This window comes from Odocoileus virginianus, chromosome 8, assembly GCF_023699985.2.
Source record: "Odocoileus virginianus isolate 20LAN1187 ecotype Illinois chromosome 8, Ovbor_1.2, whole genome shotgun sequence".
Classification (NCBI taxonomy): Eukaryota; Metazoa; Chordata; class Mammalia; order Artiodactyla; family Cervidae; genus Odocoileus; species Odocoileus virginianus.
The window spans coordinates 33666489-33676669 of record NC_069681.1 but is presented as its reverse complement, the minus strand read 5'-3'; positions in this window follow the sequence as shown (position 1 = coordinate 33676669).

The following is a 10181-nucleotide window of genomic DNA, read 5'->3' as shown; positions in this document are numbered from 1 at the left end:
TGCTCAGTCATGTCTGACCCAGGGATCGAACCTGCGTCTCCTGTGGTTCCTGCATTGGCAGGCGGACTCTTTCCCACTGAGTCATCTGGGAAGCCCACCTGTGGGTGAAGGAGTACCTAAGATATTGACAGTGTTCCCTTTAATAAAATATGGCCTAGGTGCACAGGTGTTCATTTGTGTAGTTAGTTTTCAAACAGTTTTCATAGTAATGCTTTCTATTTGTATGCTGTTTTTTTACATTAAAGTGATTACAAAGAAAGATTTGTTAAAAATCAGATCTGTAAGTCTTGATCCCTCTACTTTTCACAGGGTTAGCAGTGAGACTTAGAAGAGAGCAGTTTTTTTTTTTTTTAATAAAAAGCTTTTTATTTGGAAATACTTTCAAACTTACAGGAAAATTGCAGGAATTGTACAAAAAAATCACCTGTTTACCTTTTATCCAGATTCAGTTTATATTTTATATTATAAACATTTTATATTACTTTTTTGTTAAAGAGAGATTTATTATCCTTCTCTATTTTTTTCTAAATTATTTAAGAATAAGCTGCAGGCATTATGCCCCTTTGTTTCCAGATACTTCACTGAATATTTCCTGAAGAAAAGGACATTCTCTTACATGACCCCAGTACAGTTGTTAACCTCACGAAGACCTTTAACATTAGCAGTACTTTGAAATAATCTACCATTCACTATCCAGTTTGTCAACTGACTTCATAATGTCCTTGACAGCACTTGTTTTTTCCTCCACTAGAGGTTGCAGTCGACGTATTGCATTTAATTGTTTCTTTCATCTCCTTCATCTGGAACAGTTCCTGAGCCTTTCTTTGTCTTTTATAATAATGACAGTTTTGAAGAATACTGTAAAAAAATTTTTTTTTTTAAATTTAAGAGAACAGTTCTCATTTTGAGTTTTACTGTTCTCTCATGATTCTATCCAGTTTGTAATCCCTAGTCAAAATGCCACACTAATGATACATTTTTTTTTTCTCAGAGTTATCACATCTAGAGTGCGTATCTATCTGGTTCTCATTGGTTATGTTAATTTTGATAATTTGTCCAAGGTGTTGCATTTTCTCCAATATAAGGGAGAGGAAGTTTTGAAAGGATTTCTTTGGAGAGAGCTGTTGGTGAGTGTGGACCATGCTTCCTTCTCAGCGGAGACAAGCAGGCATGCGATATCTCCCTCACCTCAAGTCAGAAGAGAGACGCCGCTGGGGAAGCTTCCTGTGTGTCCTCTGAACTTACCAGGTCACAGCGAGTGCGCTGATGGGTGCCTCCTTCTGAGGAAAGCTAGAGATGGAGGGCTGAAGCAGGCTTGCTTCTGGGAAGTGGTGCAAGGCGAGCTCCTAGTAGACTGTAACCAGCCTTTTCTTTCAGAGTTTGTGAGGCAGTCCATGCATGAGTATTTCCCATGAATGAGATGTGGCGAGAGCCTGACTGGGGTCATTGCGTAATGAGACCTAATGGCCTTGGAAAGGGTGAAAGGCTCATTGAGGAGAAGTTGGCAGAGCCCCATCACAGTTCCCAGTGAGTAGAAGTGAATAGACGACTTGCAATAGAGTCCCTCCCTTCAGGTCAAGGGAATTGCTGGTGAAAATCCAACAGTGATCTGTGGGTGGTATCTTCTCAGGATCCACGAAGAACCCCCGAAGGGGAAGAGCATTGAATATCTATGAGCACAGAAAGTGTGAGACCGCCTCATGACTACTGGTAAAGTAACATTTCTCTCTCCTCAAGGTGGAGTTAGGGGGGAAGGTCAGACAAGAAGGTTAGTAAAATGCCAGTGAAGAGGGGTGGACACCTGCAGAGGGGAAAGTGGGCCGTGCTCTCCTCCATCATCGAAAGGGTATACCCACCACAGAGGTCGTCTGTGAGATAAGATCTCACCCTGTATTTTTTTTTTTTCATTTTTTTTTTCACCCTGTATTAACTTTGAAGCTCTCATCATTTTATGGGATAAACATTTTATTTGAAATGAAATTGAGACTATGTGATTTAAAATGACTACAGGACCTTTAATTATGTAAGCATGGTCAGAAAAAGTCATGTGACTGCTGTCATTTTCATTGAGGGGCAGGGAAGAATATATCTGAATAATTTTTACTTATTGTTTGAAAAATGTATGCATTTTGTATAGGTAATACATCGCATGATTTAAAATAAAAATGATATGAATAGTGTACTACCACTATGAAGAACAACATAGATTTCCTTAAAAAACTAAAAATAGAGTTACCATATGATCCAGCAATCCCAATCCTGAGCATATATCCAGAAAAGACCAAAATGCTAATTCAGAAAGATACTTGCACACCAGTGTTCATAGCAGCACTATGGAAAATAGCCAAGACGTGGAAGCAAGCTAAATGTTCATCGACAGATGATTGCATAAAGAAGATGCAGTACATATATACAATGGAATATTACCCAGCTGTAAAAAGAATGAAATAACGCCATTTGCAGCCGTATGGTTGGACCCAGAGATTATCCTAGTAAGTGAAGTAAAGCCAGGCAGAGAAGGACCAATATCAAATGATATCTCTTGTATGTGAAGTCTAAAAAGAATGATACAAATGAACTTATTGCCAAAACAGGACCAGACTCACAGACATAGAAAACAAACTTAAGGTTCCCAAAGGGGAGAAGGGGTGAGAGAGAGAAACTAGGAGCTTGGGATCGACAGATGCACAGCACCGTACGTAAAGGAGATGAACAGTGAGGTCCTAGTATGTATGGGACTGGGAACTATATTCAGTATCTTGTAATAATCTATAATGGAAAAGAACCTGAAAAATATATGTATAAATGTATAACTGAATCACTTTGCTGAGTACCAGAGACTAACACAACATTGTAAATCAACTATATGTCAATAAATAAAATGATATGAATAGGATACACGGAGAAAGCTGCCTCACACCTGTCCCTGTCTACCCAGTTGCCATTCTCCTCTTGTTGTTCAGTCACCAAGTCGTGTCTGACTCTTTGCGACCCCATGGACTGCAGCACGCCAGGCGTCCCTATCCCTCACCATCTCCTGGAGTTTGCCCAAGTTCATGTCTCCTCTTACAGGTAAACATTTTTATATGTTTATTGCTCCAGTATTTCTTTATGCAGTAAGCAAATATGAATCTCCTATTCTTACAGAAAATGTAGCATACCTTTTAGACCTTTTTTTTTTTAATTTGCCATAAAACAGGAGTAATATAAAATTTACCATTTTAATGTAGAAGGAGAATGCTGGATTATTTGGTAACTGTGTGTTTACCTTTATGAGGAACCGCCAGGCTGTTTCTCTAACAGTGACTGTACCATTTTACCTTCTGACCAGCCAGAGAGGAGGGTTCCAATTTCTCCACATCCAACACCTATGTTCTGCTTGCTTCTGATACTAGTCGTCCTAATGTTTGTGAAGTGGCGTAACATCGTAGTGTTGATTTACATTTCGTAATGGCTGATGCTGTGCCTTTTCATGTGCCTTTTGGCCATTTGTCTCTTCTGGAGAAAAGTTCATTCAAGTTCTTTCTCTGTTTTTGAATTTGGGTTAGCCACTTAGTATTGTTGAGGTGCAAGAGTACTTTATATATTCTGGATATTAACCTTGTATCAGATATATAATTTGTAGATATTTTTCCCATCCTGTGGGCTGTCTTTTCACTTTCTCAGTAGTGTGCTTTGATGTGTGTGTGTGTGCGCGCACGCGCACTCAGTTGTGTCTGACTCTTTGCGACCCCACAGACTGTAACCCATCACTGTCCATGGAATTTTCCAGGCAAGGGTACTGGAGTGGGTTGCCATTTCCTCCCCCAGGGGATCTTCCCAACCCAGGGATTGAACCCATGTCTCTTGGGTCTCCTGCATTGGCAGGCGGATTCTTTACCAGAAGCCTGATGTACAAAAGCTTAATTTTGATGAACTCATATTATATTTATTTTTGTTTTTGCCTGTATTTTCGGTATCACATCCAACAAATCATTGCCAAATCTAATGTCGTGAACATCTTACCTGGAATGTGGGCTGCCTGCTGAGGGCCTGAGGCACGGTGAGTGCTATGCAAGAGGTTAAATCACCAGTCCCTTTACCAAGCTCTGCTGCAAGCGTTCCAAGTGTTCGACTGAGCTCCACAGTTCCAAAACATTTACCTCTAGACAATTCCTGCTGGTCCAGTAGTTAGGTAGAAGGATAGATTCTTGCATATCTTCTGTGAAGTCACGTGTGTTTATTTTTTTTTAACTTGACAATGTAACTGGGAGAGATTCCTATATATCAGTACGTAGAGATCTTCTTTTTCTTTACAGTTCCATAGTATTCTAGAGTTCATGGTAGATGTACCATAGTTTATTTAACCTGTGCCATATTTAACCTGTACCATATAAACCAGTACCTGTTTTTTTTTAAATGTGCCATAGTTTATTTAGCCTCTTCCCTATTGCCAGATGCTTGATTTATAGTCTTTCACTATTACAGAAAGTGATGCAATGAAAACTTTGTATGTGTGTGTATAAACTTGTACCTATTAGGTTACATACACAGGTATATCAGTGGAACTCATTTTCTAAAAGTGGAATTTCTGGGCCAAAGGTTAAGTGCATTTGGTAAATATTGCTAAAAGACCCTCCAGAGAAGTTGTACCCTTTAAACCCACCAGTAATGTATGAGAGTGCCTGTTTTCCCAAAACGTCAACAGCAATGCATTTTAAACTTTTGGCATTTTCAGTTCAATAGGTGAGAAATGGCATCTCAACATAATTTTAATATTCATCTTTCTTATTAGAGAAAGTGCGTATCTTTTCATAGACTTAGGGGTCATTTCTGGAAAAAAAATGGGACACAACATAAATAAAATTACCTTATGATTGCCATCCCTTGAGTCTTGCTGGTTCAGTGTAGCGGGTATAGTTTTTCCTGGGGAAGCTGTCACTGGGAGCTGAAATTTGTTGCTGCTTCATCATAGGAGACAGAGAAGGAGGTGAGAGGAAGGAAGTGACGAGGTGGGGTAGCAGAACCGCTTTTTGTTTTAACACCAAATGAATATCGTAGAATGTGTGAGGCTGCTGCAGAGCTGGAATTGGATGGTGTTTCTCGGCTTCCCCCCTCCTTTCTAAAAAGAAACTTTGAGAGAAGACCCAGTGTGATTGTTTTAGGAAGTAAATTACAGTAGGTTTTAACTGGGTTCCAACTGCACAGGATATTCAGGATTCTTCAGTGAGACACTTAACCGTGGGTGTTCTAAGCCTTCTTCTGAGTTCTGTGGCTTACCACATAACCTGGATTGTAGCTGTTCTATTTTTTTTTCTGGTGTTTTGAAAGTGTGTGTGTGTGTGTGTGTGTGTGTGTGTGTGTGTGTGAATTCTATTTTATTAATGTCAGGTGATTGTATGCTTCTCAGTTCTTTGTCTCGTCACAAGGATTTGGAGTGACGGACATTAAAGCCTCCTCAGCGCGTCACAGCTCTCGGGTCTTAGACCGTGTTATAGCTTTTAGAGAAATCAGTGTTACAGCTCTATTTTATTTAGAAGACAGCAGGAAAATCCATCTTCGAGGCGTGAGGGCACGTTGATCCAAAGATGCAAAGAGAAGAGCGCCCCATCGCGTTGGGGGCGGGGGAAGAGAGCGCGCGCATGAGCACAGGCACGCGTGGGCGAGAGAAAAAGAGCCCTTTGCCGCCTCTTTTGATGTTTTTCTTCTCCCCCCTGGCCTGCCCTGTGCAAATTGGACTTGGCCAGGAGTGCTGTTCTACCTGAAGTCCTCACTCCAGTCCTTGGACCTTCCTTTGACCTTCCTCTGTTTTATTTTCGCGGGCTTTTTCCTTCCTTGTCTTTTAGACACTGCCATTTTAGACTCCTTTTGCCTATTCTAACTACCTAACATGAATAAATAATAAACATTATAAAGGATAATTAGTTTGCCGCTTTTCTGACAACATGACTATGCCCGCCCCCGCCCCCCAAGAGCTTGCTTAATAAAAATCTGAAACAAGATGGGGGTTGGGGCACTAGGCGATGAGAGGTTTGAACAGGGATGGGGAAGAAGCAGAAGGACACACACACTCAGCACATTCCTTGGGGTGGATCTGGCCCGGATCTGGCCAGGATCTGTCTGTTTAGCAAAGGGGGGTAACGAACAATAGACCAGGAGCCACTCCCAAGGAGACTGTGTCCTAATCAAGGAGCATTCTCTGCCAGCAGAGAAAGATCCCTGCAACATCACCTAGCTGAACTCCGAGACTGCTGCTTGGAACGAGTAGCTGGCCTGTGTCTCCCATTCTTCTCCTGTATGGATCCTTTCTGCTTCTCACCGTGCGTGTTGGGTGTATGTGAGGAGGGTGATCTCAGTTTCTGCGTTGGTCGAGCAGCTGCACCGAAGGAGCTGCACCAGATCTGATAGAGATCACAAAAACTGGACTCTGAGCCCGACACTGCCATTGGATAAAACAGCCAGATCTCAAAGCACCACATATTGTATGATTCCATTTATAGGAAATGTCCATAGGAGGCAAGCTATGCACAGAAAATAAATTAGTGGATTGCTTAGTGGATATCTAGACTCCAGATTGGAGCTGAGTGTGTGCACGACGTTCATGGGGACGACGGTTTTTTACGAGGCGATGGAAATGTTCTGAAGTTGATTGTGGTGGTGATTGCACAAGTCTGTGAACGTACTAAAAAACTTTTATTTTTACCTTTAAAAAAAATTGTTATTAAAAAAAATTAAGTTGTTTGGCTGTGCCAGGTCTTATTTGCAGCGTGCAAACTCTGTTGCTGTCTGTGGGATCTAGTTGCCTGACCAGGGACTAAACCTGGGCCCCCTGCATTGGGAACATGGACACTGGACCACCAGGGAAGCCCTATTTTTACCTTTTAAAATAGATAAATTAGATGGTATATAAATTGGAATTCAATGAAGTTGTTATTTTAAAAAAATCAATTTCCGACTGGTGGCCAATGGTTGGTATAAGATATGTATAAAACATTTATCTTATAAAGGATTTCTATAGGTGAATACAAATTAAGTTTATTACATATTCAAATTGGTACTTTTATCACCATGAATCTTTATCATCAGTAATTTTTTTTTTTGCCTTAAAGTCTGCTTGTCATATCTCAAATTTTATTTGTTATGAGATATGAGAAGAAAAAATATATATACATACTTTTTTTTTCCCTTTAGCTGATCTATATCATGATTGGAAATCAAATTTGTAACCATAGAAAGGGCTTCCCTGGTGGCTCAGATGGTAAAAGAATCTGCCTGCAATGCAGGAGACCTCAGTTTGATCCTTAGGTCAGGAAGAGCTCCTGGAAAAGGAAATGGCAACCCACTTCCAGTATCCTTGCCTAGAGGATCTGTGGACAGAGGAGCCTGGCGGGCTCCAGTGCATAGGGTTATAGAAAGATGTGTTTGCAAAAGTGAAGGAAAAAGAATACAGCCATTTCTATAAAGTTCTTTGTATAATATGCAATGTAATATTTTACATGTATCCAGTTATGTTTGTTTAGAATCCTCAAAAAGAGAATGACTTAGCTTTTAAAAACATCTTTCACTGAATAGTTTGTAACTCTTATTTTTAGACTGTTTCTTTTGTATGGTTTTATTTATAATCAGTTAAATAAAATCACTTTCATAATTAAAAAAGTCTACTTATCAGATATTAATATGACAATACAAGCTTTATTTTAACTAATGTTTGCATGCTTTTTTCATACTTTTTATTTCAGCCTATGTTTTTATATTTAAACTTAACTTGCAAATAGCATACAGTGTATTTCATCCAATCTGAAATCTTTGGACTATACAGTCCTTTCACATATAACATAGTTACTATTATAATTGAATTTAAGTATATTGACTTTATTAGGTTTATTTCTATTGGTTTGCTATTGATTCTGTTTTTGGTCCCATTTTTTCCTACTTGTTTGCCTCATGAAATATTTGTATTAATCTGTTTTTCTGTTCTCTTTTTACTGATAACTTTTTATTACCCTTGTAGTGATCACTCTAGACGTGACAGCTTACATCCTTGACTTACTATAGGCTGTTTAAGTTAGTGTTTTGAAGACTCTTACAACAGTCTTTTCATTTACCTCTTCCTGCTTTTTGTCATTTTCAGTTCAGTCGCTCATTTGTGTCTGACTCTTTGTGACCCCACAGACTGCAGCATGCCAGGCTTTCCTGTCTATCATCAACTCCCAGAGCTTACTCAATTTCATGTCCATCGAGTCAGTGATGTCATGGAACCATCTCATCCTCTGTCATCCCCTTCTCCTCCCGCCTTCAATCTTTCCCAGCGTCAGGGTCTTTTCAAATGAGTCTTCACATCAGGTGGCCAAAGTATTAGAGTTGCAGCTTCAGCGTCAGTCCTTCCAATGAATATTCAGGGACTGATTTCCTTTAGGATGGACTGGTTGGATCTCCTTGCAGTCCAAGGGACTCTCAAGAGTCTTCTCCAACACCACAGTTCAAAAGCATCAGTTCTTTGGCATTCAGCTTTCTTTATAGTCCAACTCTCACATCCATACAGGACTACTGGAAAAATCATAGCTTTGACTAGGTGGACCTTTGTCGGCAAAGTAATGTCTTTGTTTTTTAGCATGCTGTCTAGGTTTGTCATAGCTTTTCCTTCAAGGAGCAGCATCTTTTAATTGCATGGCTGCAGTCACCATCCACAGTGATTTTGGAGCCCCCAAAGAGTAAAGTTTGTCACTGTTTCCATTGTTTCCCCATATATTTGCCATGAAATGATGGGATCAGATGCCATGATCTTAGTTTTCTGAATGTTGAGTTTTAAGCCAACTTTTTCACTCTCCTCTTTCATTTTCATCAAGAGGCTCTTTAGTTCTTCTTCACTTTCTGCCATAAGGGTGGTGTCATCTGCATATCTGAGGTTATTGATATTTCTCCCAGCAATCTTGATTCCAGCTTGTGCTTCATCCAGCCCAGCATTTCTCATATAAGTTATGTACTCTGCATATAAGTTAAATAAGCAGGGTGACAATATACAGCCTTGATGAACTCCTTTCCTGATTTGGAACCAGTGTGGTGTTCCATGTCCAGTTCTAACTGTTGCTTCTTGACCTGCATGCAGATTTCTCAGGAACTTGATATTTTACTCCATGCATTTTAACTTCCTCAAATTCTACTGTAGTTTTAAGCAATCAACATTTGCTTATACTTACCTGTATCATGAAGCTTAACATATTTAAATTGAGCAGATGGAGCAGTATATTAATATTTTACCTCTTTATCTCTTCTAGCAGTTTTATTCTTTCATCTGAGATCATATTCTTTTGACTTGAATAACTCTTTATTTTTAAAAATCAAGTCTGCATATGACATATTCATTCAGATTTCATTTGAAAATGTTAAAACATATTTTTTTATTTGTGATAGAAAACACAACATATAAATTTATCATCTCTACCATAATCAAGTTTAACAGTGTTATGTATACTCACATTGTTGGATAATGGATTTCCAGAATTGAAACTCTATGCCTATTAATCAATGACTGTTTATTTGCTTAGATTCTAGTCTCTCATTTAATTATTGTTGTTTGTTGGCTGAATTATTTCACTTAGCATGATGTCCTCAAGGACACCCATGTCATAACTTGAGATAATTCTTTCAAAAATGATGAGTAACATTCTGTTTTGTGTGGATACATTTGGTTTGTCTGTTTATCCACTGATGGACATTTGGGTTGCTTCTACTTATTAGCTGTGTGAATAATGCTGCTGTGAACACATGCATGCAGATACCTCTTTTGAGATTCTGGTTCCGATATTTTGAGTATATATCCAGAAGTTCTTGCAATGGATTTTATTTCTGTGTTAAACAAAGACTCTACCAGTCAGAGTGTGGCTTAGATAGGTATATCCTTTTTTCCCCCTTGCCTTTTCCTTTATTATTTTTTTTAAAGGAATGGTTTCTTTAAGAGCGTGAAGGAGAAAAATGAGCTGTGTATAATATATTACTGAATATATTCAAAGCTACCTTCTAAGAAATCTTTTATTTCTAAAAATTTTAACTAAACTTTTTATTTTAAGGTCATTGTAAATTCATGTGCATGGTAAGAGACGATACAAAGAAATGTCCCATAACTTTAACCACTTTCCTCAATGATAACATCTTACATGGTTTTAGTACAGCATTCAGATTGGTGTATCTTGTCCAGCTTTATT